The following is a 20,959-nucleotide window of genomic DNA, read 5'->3' as shown; positions in this document are numbered from 1 at the left end:
TCAGGGGACTAACTGTCCTTGAAATCACTTCAGAAAACAACATGTCCTTTCAGTAGCTTCATAGAACACTATGTTGCTTATCCACCATGTGCGAAATACTTTTGAGACCAAAATGTCCTCATCTATTAAGAATACAACTTGACCTTAAGATATCTTACCTGATGTGGATCTCATATTGCACAGAACACTATGGGGTCCTTTTGAACAAGCTGCAGTAAGCACTAAGGTGTGCATACCACAGGTTAAAATCCACTATCATGGGGCACATTGAGGTGACCCACAGTAGTTTTGTATTTAACATGTGCTATACCTATGCGCTAAAAAATAGAAAATAATTTTTAGCACTGGGAGCATGTTTGGGGGCAGAGAGTATTATTATTTATTATTTATTGCATTTGTACCCCACATTATCCCACCTTTTTGCAGGCTCAATGTGGCTTACAGGGTGTTAATATGTTATAGTCATTACATAATCTTAGATACAGTCGATAATAAGCTGAGGGTAAATGAGGATTTAGATAGAAAGGTGTTAGGTAAGGTCGTGTGAGAGGTGTTTTAAAGCACTTGGGTGATTTAAGGAGTGATTTGATTCATTAAGGATGTCTTTTGTAGGCCTTGTTGAAGAGATGTGTCTTCAAAGATTTGCGAAAACTAGTTAAGTTGTCCGTGGTTTTCTGGGCCATGGGTAGTGTGTTCCATATCTGTGTGCTTTTGTACGCAAAGGTAGTAGTGTATGCCTGTTTGTATTTAATTCCTTTGCAGCTGGGGAAGTTCAAATGGAGGAATTTGCGGGCTGATCTTCTGGCGTTTCTGGGCGGTAAATCCACTAAGTTTAGCATGTAGAGTGGGGCATCTGCGTGAATGATTTTGTGTACGGTCGTGCAGATCTTGAACTCAATTCGTTCCTTGAGCGGGAGCCAGTGCAGTTTCTCTCTTAGGGGCTTCGCACTTTCGTATTTGTTTTTTCCAAAAATGAGTTGGGCTGCGGTATTCTGGGCTGTTTGGGGTTTTTTAATGGTATGTTCTTTACAGCCTGCGTACAGAGCATTGCAGTAGTCCAGGTGACTTATCACTAGTGACTGTACTAGGGTGCGGAAGATGTTTCTTGGGAAAAAAAGTTTTATTCTTTTGAGTTTCCACATCGAGTAGAACATTTTTTTCGTTGTGTTCTTCACGTGGGTATCAAGTATAAGGTTTCGATCAATAGTGACTCCAAGAATTTTCAGATTTTCTGAGATAGGGAGTGTGCAGTAAGGTGTGGTTATGGTAGGGTAGTTGTTTGTGTTGTATTGGGAAGTGAGAACTAGACATTGAGTTTTTTCCACGTTCAGTTTTAACTGGAATGAGTCCGCCCAAGAGTGCATGATTTGGAGGCTCTGATTGATCTCGTTGGTTATTTCGTTTAGGTTACTTTTGAACGGGATGTGGATCGTGACATCGTCCGCATATATGTAGGGGTTAAGGTTCTGATTGGCTAGTAGTTTGGCTAGTGGTATCATCATCAGGTTGAAAATAGTTGGCGAAAGGGGGGATCCCTGAGGAACTCGACATTCCAGTGTCCAGGGTAGTGATCTGTCATTGTTCGTTGTTACTTGGTAGGATCTGGTGGTGAAGAATCCTTTGAACTATTTGAGAACTGGGCCTCCGATTCCAAAGTATTCTAACAGGTGTAGTAATATTCCATGGTCTACCATGTCGAAAGCACTAGACATGTCGAATTGTAGTACGAGTATGTTCTTACTGGTAGCAATTGTTTTTTTGAATGAATTCATTGCAGACACAAGTACAGTTTCAGTACTATGATTTGATCTAAATCCTGATTGAGACTCATGTAGAATTGAGTGTTTGGTTAGGTATTCCGTGAGTTGTTTCGTTACTATGCCCTCCATCAGTTTTGTTATGAGCGGGATAGAAGCACCTGGTCGGTGGTTTGTTAGGTCTATTGTACTTTTCTTGGCATCTTTTGGCAGAGGAGTGAGAAGGATATTTCCTTTGTCCGTGGGGAAGAGACCATTTAGGAGTCTGTAATTTACTTGGTTCGTGAGGTCATTTTTGAATTGTTTGGGGGCGGCTTTTAATAGGCTAATAGGGCAGATGTCAAATTTGCATTGGGATTTGGCGTATTTTCCGAGCCAATGTGTGAGTTTGTCTACTGAAATCAAGTCAAAGTTGGTCTATGATCGATCGGCTGGATATTCCAACACTAATTGCTTACAGCAAATACATCGCCATAGGCTAACCGATTAGTGTGTGGATCAGGGGCGTAGTCAGACTTCTGCAGGAGGGAGGTCCAGAGCCCGAGGTGAGGGGGCACATTTTAGCCCCCCCCCTGCCGCCGCCGCCGCTGACCCCCCCACCACCAATTTTAACCCTTGCTGCCATTTTTGACCCCCCCCCACCGCCGCCACCACCACCTTTGACCCCCTCCGGCGCCAACCCTTTTGACCCCCTCTTCCCGGCCGCCACCAACCCTCACCTGCCACCGCCATCGGGTACCTTTGCTGGCGGGGGTCCCCAACCCCCGCCAGCCAAAGTCCTCTTCTCAGGCGCGGCCACGTTGCTGATCTGCAAGGGCAGGCTTCTCTTTCTGTGAGTCTGACATCCTGCACATACAACGTACAACGTGCAGGACGTCACTCACAGAAACAGAAGCCTGCCCTTGCAGATCAGCAATGCGACCACACCTGAGAAGAGGACATCGGCTCATAGGGGTTGGAGACCCCCGCCAGCAAAGTTACCTGACGGTGATGGTGGGGGAGGGTTGGTGGCGGAAGGGGGGGGGGGTCGAAGGGGTTGGTGGCAGGGGGGCCAGGGCCAAATCTATGGGGGCCCATGCCCCCGTGGCCCCACATAGCTATGCCTCTGATGTGGATAGCATGGAAGCCCTTACTGCCTAGTAAATAGGTGGTGGTAAGGGTCCCGCACTAATGGCCAAACACTAATTGGGAAATTAGCACGTGGCCATTAATTTAGAAAATGGGAAATGCAGCCATTATACAGCCACCCTAAAAGTGGCCTCAGCACGCAAGAAAGCTACAGATACTGTAGGCCATTTTTTTTAGCGCAGCTTAGTAAAAGGGCCCCTATGCCAAGGGGAAGTATGGTGCTTAATAGAATAAATCTGAAGACTAACAATGCATTTCATGAAAGCTGTGGCAGAAATATTCATATTTATAAACAACACTTACGTACTATTGCTTATCTATAATGAAAAGTCTTGCAAATGTCACTAGTGGTGCAAACATTTCTAAACAGACTCCCAAAGCATCAAGTCCTATGAAACATGTAAAGAACTAAGGGGGAAAATTATCAAGATGCATTAGGGCCTTAAGTCGTGGTGATATTTAAGTCACTGTAGGTTACATAGTAATGAGAGGCAAAACATGCAAATATATTCAAAGTAGCTCATTATTATGCTAAGAACCATAATGCAAGATGCGGTGTGCCTGTTACAGAAATGTATCTCAAAATAATTGACCTTATTCAATGTGCACCAGAAGAATAAGGTAATACACATATAGGACAACTTGAAGATTTTTTCAGTGGGTCCCCCTTATATAATTTTAGCTGAATAACATCGCTCCTGAAATCTCTTATACTTTAATTGAGCTTGTACTTTAAATTCTTGAATAGTGGAACAAACACTTCTTAGTCTTAAAAACTGACCAAAATATAATCGATAGTTGTCATCCTTGCAAATTGTTATACTGAACCTCCCCCACCACCACCTTTTTTTGTTTTCTTTTTAAAAGAGGGAAAATTTAAAGGACATATTGATTTTGTTGCATTTGCCAGATTCACCTCTTGTACCAACATTGTAAATGAGAAGGGACATTTGCCCTGTGGACACAACACTGTGTGCAGCTCCTTTTTTTCTGGAAGTGCTGTCACCTTAAATAATTATGTGATTATGTTTTGCACTTATTCTGCTTGTTAAACATCTGCTGGCAGTAGGTTTCCAGTACTGGGGTAGGATTTCTTGTGCGCTGTTTCTATGAGCATTGGGAGGGAATAGCTAATGACCTCATTTACATCATTTGCCTATATTTAAATGCAATTTGCACTGATCTTTGGCACCATGTTATTTCCTGCACTAGAGCCTTCTGAGCATTCTATGCACATTAACACTGACGGTGGTAGATTTTGAGCATCAGCCTATCAGGCAGTGGCGTAGCTGCGTGGAACCTGAGGGGGCCTGGGCCCCCGTAGATTTCGTCCTGGACCCCCCTCCCGACGGCCCTCTCGACCCCCCTCCAGTCTTCATTCTGTTGCTGACTGCAGGACGAAGAGGACGTCAGCTGGCGGGGATTGGGGTCCCCCGCCAGCAAAAGGAAAGGTAGGCGGCGGCGGGGGAGGGTTTGCAGCAGGAGGGAGGGGTCGAGAGGGCGGAAGGTCGTGAAAGCTGGTGGTGGGTCGGCAATGGGGGGGCTGGCAATGGCAGGGGAGGGGTCAGCGGCGCTGGGGAAGGGGGCTAAAATGTGCCCCCTTACCTCAGGCTCTGGACCCCCTTCCACTGAAGTCTGGCTACGCCCCTGCCATCAGGTATTATAGGCGTTCTTAACAAAGCAAGATGCAAATCTGAGGAATATCCTAATGGTTAGTGTAGTAGACTATAAACCAAAGAACCCAGGTTCAAATTCTACTCTAGCTCTTAATTTTTTTTTTTATTGTGAGCCCTCCAGGAACAGAAAAATACTTACTGTACCTAAATATATAAGCTATCTGCAAGCCAGAAGGCTATTGAAGTGGTGCACATTCAGATACAGTAGGTGTTTTTTTGTTCTTGAAGGGCTAACAGCTACAAAATAAAAGAGCTAAAATGTGATTTGAACCTGGGCCCCTTGGTTTACATTCCTCTGCACTAACCACTAGATTGCTCCTTTGCTCTGCATGGCAGTCTGTGTGGCCATTTTCTAAGAATACTGTCTATGTCCCTTGTCCCCCCCCCCCCCCCCCCTCATAATTTGGATGCTCCAGTTTGGAAAATGGATGTTCATGCTAGATGTTTCCATCTCATGTATTTTTTGAACAGGAAAGCTTGACATATTTCCTGTTCGAAAATACATGTGAGATAGACGTCCATTTGGGACATTCTGACGTGGTCATCCCTATTCTGACTTGGATGCCCTTTCCAAAATGCCCCTCTTAGTATCACAAAAGGCGATGGAAGCGTCAGAGCCATCAGAAAGATGACTCCAGCCACCTAAGCACTTTCCCTCTAATTCTATTAAACTTATGAGTGAAACTCCATGCTGTGCAACTGCAAGAGGCCATATACCTGGAGAGGCATGGGATGGTCAGGGATGTGCCTAGCACTTACGTGCATGGGTTATAGAATACTATCAGTTATGCATCTAATTAACCAGTAGTTAGGAGCAAGCATTTACACCAGCAACTTTGAGTTAGCATAAGTACTGACACCTAAAGTTAACCATGAGGAAGGTTCTAGTGAAGCTTGAAGAATGGTCCAATAATTGGCAACTAAGATTTAATGCTAAGAAATGCAGGGTCATGCACTTGGGTTACAAAAATCCAAGGAACTTTACAATGTAAGGCATGAAGTGCTTCTGTGTATGAAAGAAAAGTGGGATTTGGAGCGATTGTGTCTGATGATGTTAAGGTGGCCAGGTAGAAAAGGCGACAGTCAAAGCCAAAAGGATGCTCGGGTGCATGAGGAGAGGGATGACCAGCAGGAAAAAAAAGAGGTGATAATGCCCTTGTAGAAGTCTCTGATGAGACCCCATTTAGAGTACTGTGTGCAATTCTGGAGACTTCCCCAAGTTCCTGCGTGGCATGGCTCAAGTATCTTCAGAGTTCAGTCACGCAGGGGAAGACAAGAACTATGAAGCAGTGCCAAGGAAGAAGAGAAAATCCTGAGCCAGAGCCCTGCTGTTGAAGTAAATGCAGGGGGTGGGGGGCATGAGAGAAAGAAAAAAAAGAGGGTGAGAGAGATAGAGATGATTATGTTCAATATGAGAGAGCCAGTAGGAAAGGGAGAGAGAAATACCCAAAATGCATGCAGTGATTAAACACGATTAATCGTAATTAAAATTTTTTATTTTTGCCCAACCCTACTTTTTACCCACACAGCCTAGTTGTGTATTGTGAAGACCTGTGCCTGCTGCCACAGCCACACTACTACTACTACTGATCACTTTTATAGCGCTACAAGGCATACGCAGCGCTGTATACCATACACATAAAGACAGTCCCTGCTCAAAGAGCTTACAATCCAAACAAGACAGGTAACAGACAGAACAACTAAGATACAGGGGAATTAAGGAGGAGGGGATAAAGGTACAGGCAAGTGGTTAGGACTCAAAAGCAGCGTCAAAGAGGTGGGCTTTTAGCTTGGACTTAAAAATGGCCAAAGATGGGGCTAGACGTACATGCTCAGGAAGTCTATTCCAGGCATGTGGTGCAGCGAGATGGAAGGAACGGAGTCTGGAATTAGCAGTAGAGGAGAAGGGGGCAGACGAGAGATTTGTCAACAGAACGGAGTGTTTGAGGAGGAGTGTAGGGAGAGGTAAGAGTGGAGAGGTACTGGGGAGCAGCAGAGTGAATACATTTATAGGTCAGTAAGAGAAGTTTGAATTGAATGCGGAAATGGATAGGGAGCCAGTGAAGTGATTTGAGGAGAAGGCTAATGTGAGCATAGCGACTTTGGCGGAAAATGAGTCGTGCAGCAGAGTTTAGGACTGATTGAAGAGGAGAGAAATGGCTAAGTGGGAGGCCGGTGAGAAGCAGGTTGCACTATCACAGGGAGTGTCTATAAAACCACTAAACCCTCTATATGACATCACTGGTTAGTGTCTATGGAAACACAGGTAATTGGTAAGGAATGGGGACATTTTATGACCTATTACATTAATGCAATGTGGCAGAAGGAAAGTTTTATGGTCTATTTGCAGTTGTTTTTAAATAGCAGTTCATATATAAGTTCAGTTGTAGATTTTATAAATAGAAATGTTCCAGCAGATGATAACAAATCAATGAACTCCTCTCTCCCCACTTAATTTTACTACAGACTTCATTCTCAACAGTTGCAGTAATGGACTCAATATATCTGTCATGTGTGCTGCTATCTGCTCACTTTCCCAGTTTTCTAAATTTAACACTTCAGAAATCGTTAAGTAGTGGAGGGATTTTGTTTTGTTAGTGCTGTGATACAGAATTAAAAATTTTTTTTTTTTTTTTTTTTTTGGGGGGGGGGGGGGGGGGGTTACAACCAAGGAAGTAGTGTATGCAAATCAATCTCATGAATATTCATTATGGATATCCTGAAAACCTGACTGACTGGAGTTCCCCCAGGACAGGTTTGGGAACTACTGTGACTAGCTGCTAATTTGCAAGAGTTGCAGTTTTATCATAAAAATTTTAGTTACCCAAGTAAAGGGAATTGCAGTAATCCAGAGTACATAAAAGAAAAGAATGCGTCAGTTTTTGCAAATCATTTACAGAAAAAAAAAGTCCTAATATGATGTAAAAAATTGCAATTTGACAAATACAAAGGACAATAGATGATGAATCTGAAATTCACCTTCCAAACTGGAATCAATCCAGACACCTAGATTATGTACTTTAAACTGAAGAGGGACAGAAATGCTGTCTAATCAAAAGACAAAGGGTTTGATTTACCATCCACACAAGATATGGTTGTCTTTCTTTGTTTAGTTTGAATAAACAATAGGTGTTTAAAGCAGATGTTCATGAAATCTATGGCTTCCAACACAGAAAAATGTATTAGAAACAAAACTTGGACATCATCAGTATAAATATAGTAAGATACTCCTATGTTCTGAAGGACTTTTCCTAAGGAACCAAAAAAGATATTACAAAGAATAAGGAAAAGTGGGGAACCCCATGAGATTCTATAGCCTGGAGATTAATGTATACCAATCTTAGGGGTTTGTTTACTAAGCCGCAAAATACTACAAAATACTGAGTGGTGAGCGGGTAAATGTAAATCAATTTTTTTACTCTTTCAAAAAGTACAAAGACTAAGGGACACTCAAAAATGTTACATGGTACTACTTTTAAAATGAACAAGAGGAAATCTTTTTCACTCAATGAATAGTTAAACTCTGAATTTAAAAAAGGTTTGGAGAAATTCCTGGAGGAAAAGTCCATGGTTTGTTCTTGAGACATTAACAACAATAGAAAGCTTGTCTCTAAATTATTTATGTAATGTAAATGTATAATAAATAAAGTACTGTACTAGTGCATATCACTTTTTATTATATATTAAAAAAAACATGTAAATAAATTTATAAAACATACACTTAAATCTCCTAACCTTTACACAGACCCACATCCAATTTTAGAAATCTCTCATATAGTCCAATTGTATTGTCCAATACAGTTCAATTAGATTCTTATATTTCCAAGAAGCATGATTCTTGTTACTATCAGGGATTCTGTCAGGTACTTTAGATGTAAATTGGCCACTCTTAGAAGCAGGATACTGGGCTAAATGGACCACTGGTCTGACCCAGCATAGCTATTCTTTTGATTTTATGTTCTTATTGCTGCTGATCTATATTTACTCCAGTTACAGAGGGACTATAAGCGAGAGTGCTCAGATATCTACACAGATTTCATATTAATGGAAATCCCTTCTCAATATTAAATCAGAGATGCATAATTCTCCTAAGCTTATATGAATAAAGAATACAATCATTGTGGTTTAAACATTATTCCTGGGGCTCTTAAGGTTGCAAACACCTTGGCAGTGAAAGTGTTAAAGTTCCAAAACAAAGACATTATGAGCTTCACGAATCACAGATTTGCAGCTCAGGAGGACCTTGAAGCCTTAGGCAGAAGTATATTAAATTCATCTCATACAGCTGCTGCTGCCACAGCTCAACTTCATTCATTCATTTCTTTGAGTGTTTTTTCTGAGCTTTTCTCATTTTTACCTAATGTGCTCTTAAGGCCAGTACAAAGTGGCCACCTCCAGTAGAACAAAACATAGCTATATCTGGAGCAAAAAAGTTTGATCATGTAGAAGTCTGATTCTATACAACTTACATTGGTTACCTATTTCTAAACAGATGGAATTTACAGTATTATGCAAGGTAGTCACCGATGACTATAAGAATATAAGCATTGCCATACTGGGACACACCGAAGGTCCAACATGCCCAGTATCCAGTCACAAACCTGGCAAGATCCCAGAACAGTAAAACAGATTTTATGCTGCTTATCGTAGAAATAAGCAGTAGATTTTCCCAAGTCCATCTTAATAATGGCTTGTGGACTTTTCCTTTAGGAAATTATCCAAACCTTTTTAAAATTCTGCTAAGCAAACTGCTTTTACCACATTCTCTGGCAACAAATTCCAGAGTTTAATTACACATTGAGTGAAGAAATATTTTATCCAGTTTGTTTTAAATTTAGGATTGTATTGTATTGCATTGACTTAATATACCACTTCATACTATTTGTGCCTAAGAGGTTTACAGTAAAAACAATAATTACATACATACGTCATGAATGAATATAGACTACTACAAATATATGCTGACAAAAAAATTAGAAGGATCCTGAACGGTCTTTACATTACTCAATATCATAACATTGTCTAAAAAAATAAAGTTTTTAAGAGTTTACAGAAGGCATTATAAGACGTAAAATCAGAGAAGCAATGAACCCAGGAATTCCATAAGTAAGGTCAAACATATGAAAAAGTCTTTTTACGAGTTGAATATAACCTAACCATCTAGTCCTGGTAATGCAAGAAGTTCTTTTTGCAAAGAACGCAACAATCGTACAGGACAATATATAATTAATTTCCTGGATAAATACACAGGATGGTCTAAAAACAATGCTTTGCCAACAAAACATAATACTTTGAATTCCATCTGATTAGAAGTAGGTAACCAATGCATGTTATACAGAATCGTTACTATATGATCAAACTTTTTTGCTCCAGATATAGCTATGTTTTGTACTTTCTGCAATCGCTGTAGACTCACTTTACTAGAGCCTATCAGTAAAGAATTACAGTAATCAAGTCTGCTTGTTATAAAAGCATGTACTAATTTCCCAAATTTTTCTTTGGTAAGTATAAATTTCAGTTGTTTCAACTGGTGCAAATGGTAAAAAAAAGTCTACACAACTTGACTTACATGTGATTTGAAAATCAAATCACTCCCAAAGTAATTATACTGGGAGAAAGAGACAAAGGATGAACATTGATTTCAGGCAAGACTCTAATAACATTTTGCTTACGTGATAGCCACATAGCTGAAGACTTGTCCACATTCAACACAAGATCGTTGGTGTGCATCCAGTCTACTAGGATTCTAAGTTTGCTACTTAGTAGCTTTGTTGCGTGTCCCCTAGTCCTAGTATTTTTGGAAAGAGTAAACAAATGATTCACGTCCAGCTGTTCCACCTCACTCAGCATTTTATAGAACTCTGTCATATCTCCTCTCAGTGATGTTGTCCCATCCTCTGTACCTCTTCTAATTCTGCTATATCTTTTTTAAGATGCAGTGACAAGAATTGCATACAATATTCAAGGTGCGGTCGCACCATGGAGCAATGAAAAGGCATTATAACATTCTCATTTTTGTTTTCCATTCCTTTCCTAATAATTCCTAACATTCTATTTGCTTTCTTAACCGTCACTGCACACTAAGCAGAGGATTTCAATGTATCATCAGCGATGACAGCTAGATCATTTTCCTGGGCAGTGACTCCTAATGTAGAACCTTGCATCATGTAGTTATAGTTTGGGTTCCTCTTTCCCACACGCATCACTTTGTACTCTCTCACATTAACCCTGGGATTCTATGTAGCACAACTTAACTTGCATGAGCAAATACAGTCTTATTCTGGATTAGCACATGCAACCTAATTAGTTAACAAGCCAATCAGCACTGACAATTGCCATTTAGCAAGCAATTATTGACACTAATTGGCATTAATTACAATTTATGCGTACAACTAAGTGTATTCTATAATGTGATGCGTGTAAATTCTAAGTTGCATAGTTATAAAGGAGGCATGGCCATAGGTGTGGAATGTGCGGGTCATGGGCATTTCTAAAATCTATGTATATTGTTATAGAATGCACCCGATCTGCACCTTATTTAGGCATCAGCATTTATACCAATTTGCATAACTGTTCGCAACTAAATTTAGCCATGTGAACAGGTGCTCGGTTTATTCTATAAACTGCATAGAAATTTAGGCATATTTTATGAAGTATGCCTAAACTTAGGCGTACTTTATAGAATATGTCTAGGCGTATATTTTTTGGCACTGATTTTTTAGGTATCATATATAGAATCTAGCCCTAAATGTCATCTGCCATTTGGATGCTCAGCCTCCCAGTCTCATAAGGTCCTCTTGCAATTTTTCACAATCCTATTGTGATTTAACAACATAAGAATAGCCATATTGGGTCAGAACAATGGTCCATCTAGCCCAGTATCCTGCTTCCAACAGTGGCCAATCCAGGTCAGAAGTATCTGGCCAAAACCCAATTAGTAGCAACATTCCATGCTACCAATCCTGGAGCAATCACTGGCTTCTCCCATGTCCATCTCAATAACAGATATGGACTTTTCCTCCATAAACTTGTCCAAACTATTTTTTAAACTTAAATATGCTGACTGCTATTACCAGAGCTCAACTATTCTTTGAGTGAAAAAATATGTCCTCCTATTTGTTTTATGTAATTTTATTGAGTGTGCCCTGGTCTTTGTACTTTTTGAAAAAGTGAAAAAATCCATTCACTTTTACCTATTCTCCACCATTCAGGGTTTTATAGACCTCAATCATATCCCACTTCAGTCATCTCTTTTCCAAGCTGAAGAGCCATAACCTCTTTAGCCTTTCCTCATATGGGAGGCGTTCCATCCCCTTTATCATTTTGGGTGCTCTTCTTTGAACATTTTCTAATTCTGCTATATCTTTTTTGAGATACAGCGACCAGAACTGAATGCAATACTCAAGGTGAGGTCGCACCATAGAGCAATACAGAGGCATTATAGTATTCTTGGTCTTATTTTACATTCCTTTCCTAATAAATCCTAGTATTCTGTTTGCTTTTTTGGCCACTGCCGCACACTGGGCACAAGTTTTCAGCACATTGTCTATAATGACACCTAGACCTTTTTCTTGTATGATGACCCCCCAAGGTGAACCCTAACATCAGGTAACTATGATTTGGATTATTCTTCCCAATGTACATTAATTTGCATTTGTCCATATAAAATTTCATCTGCCATTTGGATGCCCAGTCTTGCAAGTTTTCACAGTCCACATGTGTTTTATGTCATCTGCAAATTTAATCACCTCACTCGTTGTTCAATTGGGGGACAAGACCTTTTTCAGATATGTAAGTGACAAGAGGAAGTGCCAAAATAGCATTGTGAGGCTCAAAGCTGAGGGAGAGAAATATGTGGAAGATGCTAAGGATAAAGCTGAACTGCTTAACGATTATTTTAGCTCTGTGTTCACGAATGAAAAACCGAGGGTAGGGCTGCAGAAAACAATGGCTAAAGGGGATGGATGTATGGTAAACCAAGACCCATTTACGATTGATGATATATAGAACAATAGTTGTTTGAGAAAGTGTATAGTACACTAGGTACAACTAGTCAGTGAAAGCGTACCCGTATAATAACAGTGATTTACCATCTTGTGAGACACAGAACTGAGGTGACAAATATAAAGATTCTCATTTTTATGATATGGGTAATATGTATGTAGGTATGGTGAGAGTATGTGTGGAGTGTGAGAGTAGTATGATTGGTTTTTAATATGTCTGCATATTATATAATGTATTTGTGGTAAATGATTTATAATAAAGATATTAGAACATGTATAGTTGCAATGAGATTTGATGTGATGTGAAATTTGATACAACTATTCTGAGGTATATTTCCCCTTTGTTTGACGTTTTTGTATAATGAATATGCATGAGATCTATTTGCATGTACTGCCTTCATTGTATGCAAATAGATCTCATGATTCATTGGGGAAATCCTGAAACCCACCTGGGTTCTGGCCCTTCAAGTCTGAAGTTGCCCACAGTGATTACAGCAGCCCCTTGAGCGCCCATTGCAGGGAGTTTGGTGAAGTCCATTACAGTCATACTGGACTCAGTCTGAGTTATACTGGTTGCTTAAAAGAAATTCACGGCTACAGGTACAAGAGGCAGTTCTAATAGACCATAAAAAGGAAATTGTGGGTCTTGCCCCACACATAGATCAGATGGTTGCTTCTAAATCAACTTGATTCAGGGCAAGAATATAGTACATAGGAGGCTGGAGAACATTGATATCTATAGTAAGCACTTCAATTTCAGAGGGGTCAATTTTCCAAAAAGTGTAATCTTGTCCCCAGTTTTAGCTAAATTCTATTAGGTCCCTATAGGTTGTCAGCTTGAGGAGCAAAGAATTAGATGAGGTGAAAAAAAACTAATCTTACTGGACTCTAAGATCCATTTTGATAGTTTTGTATTTCTTCAAGACAGGCGCTCTGTTTTGCATCTTTTTTTTTCTGTAACTGCTATGTATAGTTCATGGGCTCTTTCCAGATTTATGTACGATGACGCAGAGTCACAGGAAAAAAATTTTGGCGTTGAGGCAGGAGGCTTCAGTGCTTGGGGCACAGATTATGCCTTGTTTTTTTTTAGTTTTTTCTTGTTTTGTTTCGTTTTTGAAAGTGTATTTTCAAATATTGATTTTTTTATATATATAATTTTATCAGTTACAGTTTTCAATTGATTCCTAGTAAGTCTGACATCTCTAGTCCTGAGTTACCTTTGTATGTAATGAGAACTTTTGATGGGTCTACTCAACTATTAGTGGTGGGTGGGTCATGGCTGATACAGTTCTTCAGTGCATACTTCCCTTTTGCTTGATAATGCATGTGATTTCTATTCTTGGTTTCTTACCTTCTTGATGGGCCATAACTAAGCTGTAATTTTAGTTGCTTAATTAGTTTTCCTTTCCGTTTGATATATTTTACACATTAAGATGGTATATGCTATTGTATATAGACATTTTTCCTTGTATGAAGTTTAAGGCTTGATTGTAATATAAATGTATTAAAAACAGTTTGCGAAGCACTGGAAATCTTTTTGCACTGGTGACTGGTGCATTTCTGTGAGAAACAAATTAAAGCATTACACATAAACAAGCACACACTGACAGTACCGTCTACATGGAAAGAAACATTAATCAAGAGATCAGCAGACAACTTATTACCATAACAGTGTGATTGATGAGCTCATGAGCACGATAGCCTTATTAGAGATAATGGTTTTTGTTGTCCACATTTTGCATTTTTGGTGAAAGAGATACAGTAAGGGAATAGAACTACAATATCAGTTTGGCTTTAACATGATGTATAGACTTTTTTTTCTGAATCATCACAAAGACCTTCACACAATGGAAGATAAGATGTGTCTTACTGAGTCAAACCTATGGTTCAGCTTCCAACAGTGGTCAATCCAGGTCACAAGTAGCTATTAGCATCCCAAAGAGTAGATCCAGTCAATATTGCTCTCACCCATTCCCAAGATTACCTGGCTAATAATGTTTTATTGGCTTTTCCTCCAGGAACATGTCTAAACCATTTTTAAACCTACCTATGCTAACTTAAACTGTAATCCACCAACTACTTGTTTTGTGGATTGGCAGAATATAATGTTTTAAAATAAAATAAACTGCTTTTACCATAGGCGCCCCGTATAAGAGGCTTGGGGAGGCTAGCCACTCCCCCAAAGATCTTTAAAAGAGATGGCATCATGGCGCCTAAGTGCCAAATGCTGACCGGCGGTCTTTGCCTCCTCCCCCCTCCCGTGCGAGTCTTACACCTCCCCCCGCTCTCACCCATCCGCGTTATCCCTCCGACGCCGCGCCGTGGATTCACAGAGCCAGCCTTAATCTGCCTGCGTCGGAGCCTCTCCCTCCAACGCGTCCCACCTCTGCGTAACACAGGAATTTGCATTAGAGGAGGTGAGGCGCATCTGAGGGAGAGGCTCCGAGGCAGGCAGATTAAGGCTGCCTATGTGAATCGCCGGCGTCGGAGGGAGAAGCCTCAGGCTTTAAAAATGAGCGGATGGGTGAGAGTGTATGGAACAGAAGAGACAGGACCCCCGGGGGGGGGGGGGGGGTGGGAGCAAAAGCTACAGACGGATGGATGGCTGGCTGGGGGAGGGAAGAGGAGAGTCGCTGGTGGGGAGGGAGGGCAGGGGGAGAGGATGGCTGCTGGACATGGGTGGATGGAGGGGAGAGAATCGCTGGGTATGGATGGATGGAGGGGAGAATAGAGTTGCTGGATATGGGTGGATGGAGGGGAGAGGAGGGTTGCTAGACATGGGTGGATGGAGGGGGAGGGCAAGGGGGAGAGGAGGGTTGCTGGACGTGGATGGATGGAGGAGAGGGTTGCTGGGTGGATGGAGGGGGGCAGGGGAGAGAAGGGCTGCTGGACAAGGGTGAGTGGATGGAGAGGAGGGTTGCTGGACATGGATGTAGGAGAGGGAAGGGAGAGAGAAGAAATGCTGGACATGGATGGAGGGGGAGGGAGGAGTGAGGGAACAGATGAGATGAGGGAAAAGGAAGAGAGTAGAAAAACTGCACATGGATGAAGAAAATAGGCAGAAGCTGGATCCACTGGACAGTCAAGTCTGCAGAGGACCCAGCTTTTACTTATGGATGTAGGACAAGAAATGAAGAAGAAAGGCAGAAAGTAAAGAAATAAATGGAAAGGAAGCCCTGGAAACGGAGTTAAGAGGACAGATAGCAGCAGAATCTGATACTGGGCCAGCATGATCAGAAAAACAAAGTCACCACACAACAAAGGTAGAAAAGATCATTTTATTTTCATTATAGTGTTTGGAATATGTCCACTTTGAGAATCAGGTGCTCAACATTAAAAGTTTATATTTATTTATGGCATTTTATCCCACATTAAACATGAATTAGGGTGTTTTGTGGCTCTACATGAGAATTGTGATATTATGATCCCTTGTTTCATATTGTTGATGGTCTGCATTTTCTGTGTGGGTGGTATATTGGTGTATTAGGTTCTGCCCAGTGTAATATTTATGGCACAGTATGATTCTGAGTGTGGTTTTGCACAAAGTTGTGCATAGTGTTTTGCAGTTGAGCGATTGTGGTTAGTATATGCTTTGAACAACCACTTTATTCTTTGACATATGATACATATCTAATATCTAAATTTAATAAAAGGTATTGTGACTTTTATTTTTATTTATTTTTTCTGTGTGTTATCAGACAATTATGAATTTAAGCTCCACCCATAGCCCCACCCCTAACCCCGCCCCCTTTAGCCTCCCCAAACAGTTGGGCCACCGACCGCCTATGGCTTTTACCGTATCTTCTAGCAACAAATTCTACACCTTAATTGTACACTGAGTGAAGAAAATATTTTCTCTGTTTTATTCACATTTACCCATTCCATTGTACTGACAATATTTATAGGCCTCTTTTGTCTTTTCTCCAAAATTCTGTGTTGTTTTAGTATGGCATTATTTAAGTACTAGTAAAAAAGGCCCGTTTCTGACACAAATGAAACGGGCGCTAGCAAGGTTTTCCTCGGAGTGTGTATGTTTGGGAGAGTGTATGTGAGAGTGACTGTCCCCTGCCCCCTCCATTCATCCCTATCCAGCAACTCCCCTCTCCCTGAGTCCTGCCCTTCCAATCCATGCTCCTCTGTCACCTGGCCCCTCCATTCATCCCTATCCAGCAATTCCCCTCTCTCCCTGAGGCCTGCCCTGCAATCCATATCCATCCATGCCCATCTGTCCCCTCCATTCATCGCTATCCAGCAATTCCCCTCTCTCCCTGAGTCCTGCCCTCCCAATCCATGCCCATCCATGCTCCTCTGTCCCCTGCCCCCTCCATTCATCACTATCCAGCAATTCCCCTCTCTCCCTGAGTCCTGCCCTCCCAATCCATGCCCATCCATGCTCCTCTGTCCCCTGCCGCCTCCATTCATCCTTTTCCAGCAAGTCCCCTCTCTCCCTTCCATGACCCCCCCCTCGCATCCATGCTCCTCTCTCTCCCATGTCCCAGCCTGGCCCGCCCTCTTTCCCCACCCCCTTCGCATCCATGCCCCCCCCTTCGCATCCATGCTGTCGTTTCTCCCCTTCCCTCCCGCTCCCATTGTTCTTCTTTACTGGCCACCCTCTTCTCTCCCCCCAACATCCCTTTTTGTTTTTTTTCTTCTTTTTAAATTTACCTCCGTGGCGGTTCCGGCAGCGAAGCGTCAGGGAAGGAGGCGGCGCTCCCGACGTCTAGCTTTCCCTTCGCTGTGTTCCGCCTTCTTTTGACGTCATCCTTGACGTCAGAAGAAGGCGGAACACAGCGAAGGGAAGGCTAGACGTCGGGAGCGCCGCCTCCTTCCCTGACGCTTCGCTGCCGGATTTGTTTGTTTTTTTTTCCGCCCTCGACATCATGACGTTTGACGCGAGGGCGGGGCAGAGACGGCTGGCTGGCTTGAAGGCTTCACACCACGAATCCACGAACCCTTCAGCCTGGGAGTGACGTCAGATGGCTTCATGGCTTCACAGAACGTTGTCCTCAGAACGTTGAGGGTGCGTTTTATTATATTAGATATTAAAATTTGGCCAGTTTGGCATCTGAAGAATCTATTTTTTGGCAAAATGGATGACTCTGTTGAGCCCGATGATTGAGCCTTCCCTGATCCTTAAAAAGATAAGTTTGCCACGAGTATTTTGTGAACAACAATTTATGAAAAACGCCTTGTTTTTGGTTACCAAGTATTTAAATGTTACATTATTTCAATATCATCATGATTTGTAGACAGGAGGTTTTTTGACCAATCATGGCAGTACTATTGTGAGGCTTTTCAAATCCCATTTTGAGGATCCGTGGCCACTGAGGTCTTTCCTCCTTAATCAGTTGGATTGATTGTTGTTTTAAAGAAACTAAAAAATATATTGGGCAATGGGTTGATTAGTTGGTGTTTTCTCCAAGATGAACAGCCCTAACCTGTTGAATTAGGTGGTCCCCAAACATATCAAGAGAAGGGCCATATAGGATATTTATTTTCAAATAGCTGAGAGGGCTGATGGGGAGTCCCCATTGGAGTTTGCTGAATTTATTACCATGCAGTATTAGCATCATTTTCTTCAACTGAGGAAGCCTGGGAACCCCGCCAGCCTTGCTGCTTTGCCACTGTTGCACATGGAAAAAAGTAAACTGGTCAATATTCAACTAGCAGCAGTCAGTGCTTCTTTAAATGATGGTCACCAGCGACTGAATTAGACACAAATATTCAATGCTGGCCCACAACCAACTACCGGTAGTGAATATCCGGTTCTGGAGCAGCCAACAGGAGCTGTCCTAAGTTAACCAGATAACTATCTGGGTATTGCCACTGAATATCAGCAGTGTCCAAATGACTCCGACCCTGAACTGTCCCGGAACTAAGCAAAAAGTACTCTGGCGATCAGAGCAGATATTCAGTGGTACTGTCTGGTTAGGTAACTGTGAGAGAGGGAATCCGAAGTAGAGAGTTGCTCGGGAACGGGGTTCACGGGAATCCCGAGGAATACGTGGGAATCCTGCAGGGATGGAAGCGGTTCCTGAGGAGTTCCCATGGGGACGGAAACAACTCCTATGGGGTTCCCCATGGAAGTGTATGCTGCACTTGTGTCAGCCTCTCACTTACCAAGTACCAAATTCTTTGAGTGCTGTCTCTTCCTCCTCCTTGCTTTAACAGCACAGATGTGGAAAGTCTCCATTAAGGAGGTGATGAAATTCAAAAAGGCATTGGATAAAGACAGAGGATCTCTAATTAGAAAATGGAAGTTATAAAAAAACCTAAACTTAAATGGCTGCATGTGTGTGGATGTGCCGAGTGACGCTTAGATGGTAACTCCAGTTGTGATGAACTAGGGCTGATACAATCAACCATATCATCAACCTTCTCTCCAAAAAGATTGTCCCCCCGGCAAGGAACATCCGCCATACGGTGCTGGGTCTTCTGATCCAGGTCCGAGACACGCAGTCAGGAGAGTCTGCGCATCACGATACCTTGAGCAGCCGCCCTGGATGCAGCATCAAAAGAATTAAAAGCTCCCCTGGCCAGGAATTTGCGACACGCCTTCTGCTGCCTGACCACCTGGTGAAAATGCTCAGCAAGCTCAGGAGGAAGAGCTTCAACCAAACTGGACAGTTGCTTTATCGAGTTCCGTAAGTGGATGCTGGTGTACAGCTGGTATGTTTGAATCTTGGCTGCGAGCATTCCGGCCTGATACGTACGCCTCCCAAAAGAACTCCAAGGTCCTAGACTCTCTGCCCGGGGGCGCCAAAGCATAGTCCCTAGTACTCTTGGATCTTCTGAGAGCAGAGTCCACCACCATGGAATTGTGAGGAAGTTGGGCCTTCACCATCAAAGGCTCACCATGGACTCTGTACTGGGACTCGGACTTCTTGTTGACAACTGAATTAGATAGAGGGTAAGACCAATTCTGCAACATCACTTCCCTGAGTGTATTGTGCAGGGGGGCCAATGCAACCTCTTTTGGCGGAGAAGGATAATCCAGGATCTCGAACATCTCAGCCCTGGGCTCATCCACAGCCTCCATGGGAAAAGGAATGTCCCTAGACATTTCCCGCACAAAAGATGAAAAGGAGAGAAACTCAGGTGGAGATTGTCTAACCTCAATAGGTGGAGTGGGATCAGATGGAAGCCCCTGAGAATCTTCCTCTGAAAAATATCTGGGGTCTTCTTCCTCACTCCATGAGTGCTCCTGTTCGGTGTCGGACAATAGCTCTCGAAGAGCAGCAGCCTGAACCCGATCCTGCCTCTACCTCGATGTCCTCGTGAAGGGCATCGAGAAGTGGACCCTTGCCTGGACTCCGGTGAAGCGTCCTCCACCGATGTCGAAGAAGAGTCTACCCGGGTGGCAACCAGCTCAGGCACCGCAAGCGGTACCGAGGGCGGGGACCTCCTCGCAGGAGATGGGGCAGACGCCGTCTCAGCAGTAGATACCGGAGGCGCAAGCACCTGCGGTACCGAGGCAGAAGGACGCATCATCCCTTCTAGAAGGCCTGGAAGCATGGCCCAGAGACACTCATCAAGGGCTGCCATCGGAACAAGCTGTGGGATCGGTATGGGAGTCAGTGGTAGAATCAGATGAGGTTCGAGAGCCGGTACCTGGCTGCCAGACGACCGACGCGTCGGCACCTCCTGAATGGAGGGCGAGCTATCCTCCCGGCGCTGACGCTTCTCGGTACCATGACAGGAAGGAGATTGATGGCGATGCTTCTTAGCCTTCGCCCAATGCCCGTCATTGACACTCCTCGGTACCGAAGACGTGGAATCCTCACGCCTCCTTGGGGCCGGGTCCGACTCAGGGCGGTCCCAGGGGCCTGCATAGCAGTAGGCCTGGAGACGGGTGGAGACCGCTCGATGCCTCGCTGCTCCCAGCTGTAACAGGTCTTTTAGCAGCCATTACCTGGACTCTCGATGCTGTTTCCCTCGACATCGATGCCGTCGACCTCGGTACCGATGTCGATGCCGACTTCGAAGGACCGGATCGATCTGGAAAACGCTTCTCACACTGAGCCTCTCAAGCTACCTGGGTCCTCTTTTTCATTAACTTACAAAGCTTACACAAAGCTGGCAAATGGTCAGGCCCAAGGCACTGGAGATACCAGGCATGAGGATTGGTCGACGAGATGGTCCAGTTGCAGCAGGAACAGCGTTTGAAGCCGCTGGGAGTCCACGATGACATGGGAGGAAAAATAGCGGTCGAAAAATCAAACGACTCGATGGTGCCAACAAAAAGGCATGAAAAAAAGGAAAAGCCACGCAACCGGGCGGCCTAAAGACGGCCGCGACCGGAGGAGAAAAAAAACTTAAAAATGGGAAAAAAACTAAGAAAAATAAGGTTTTTTAAAAAAAAGTTTGAATGAGAAAAAAGGTAGCAAAAGCTACA

Source organism: Microcaecilia unicolor, chromosome 1, assembly GCF_901765095.1.
Source record: "Microcaecilia unicolor chromosome 1, aMicUni1.1, whole genome shotgun sequence".
In the NCBI taxonomy this organism is placed as follows: Eukaryota; Metazoa; Chordata; class Amphibia; order Gymnophiona; family Siphonopidae; genus Microcaecilia; species Microcaecilia unicolor.
Note: the sequence above shows the minus strand (reverse complement) of the source record.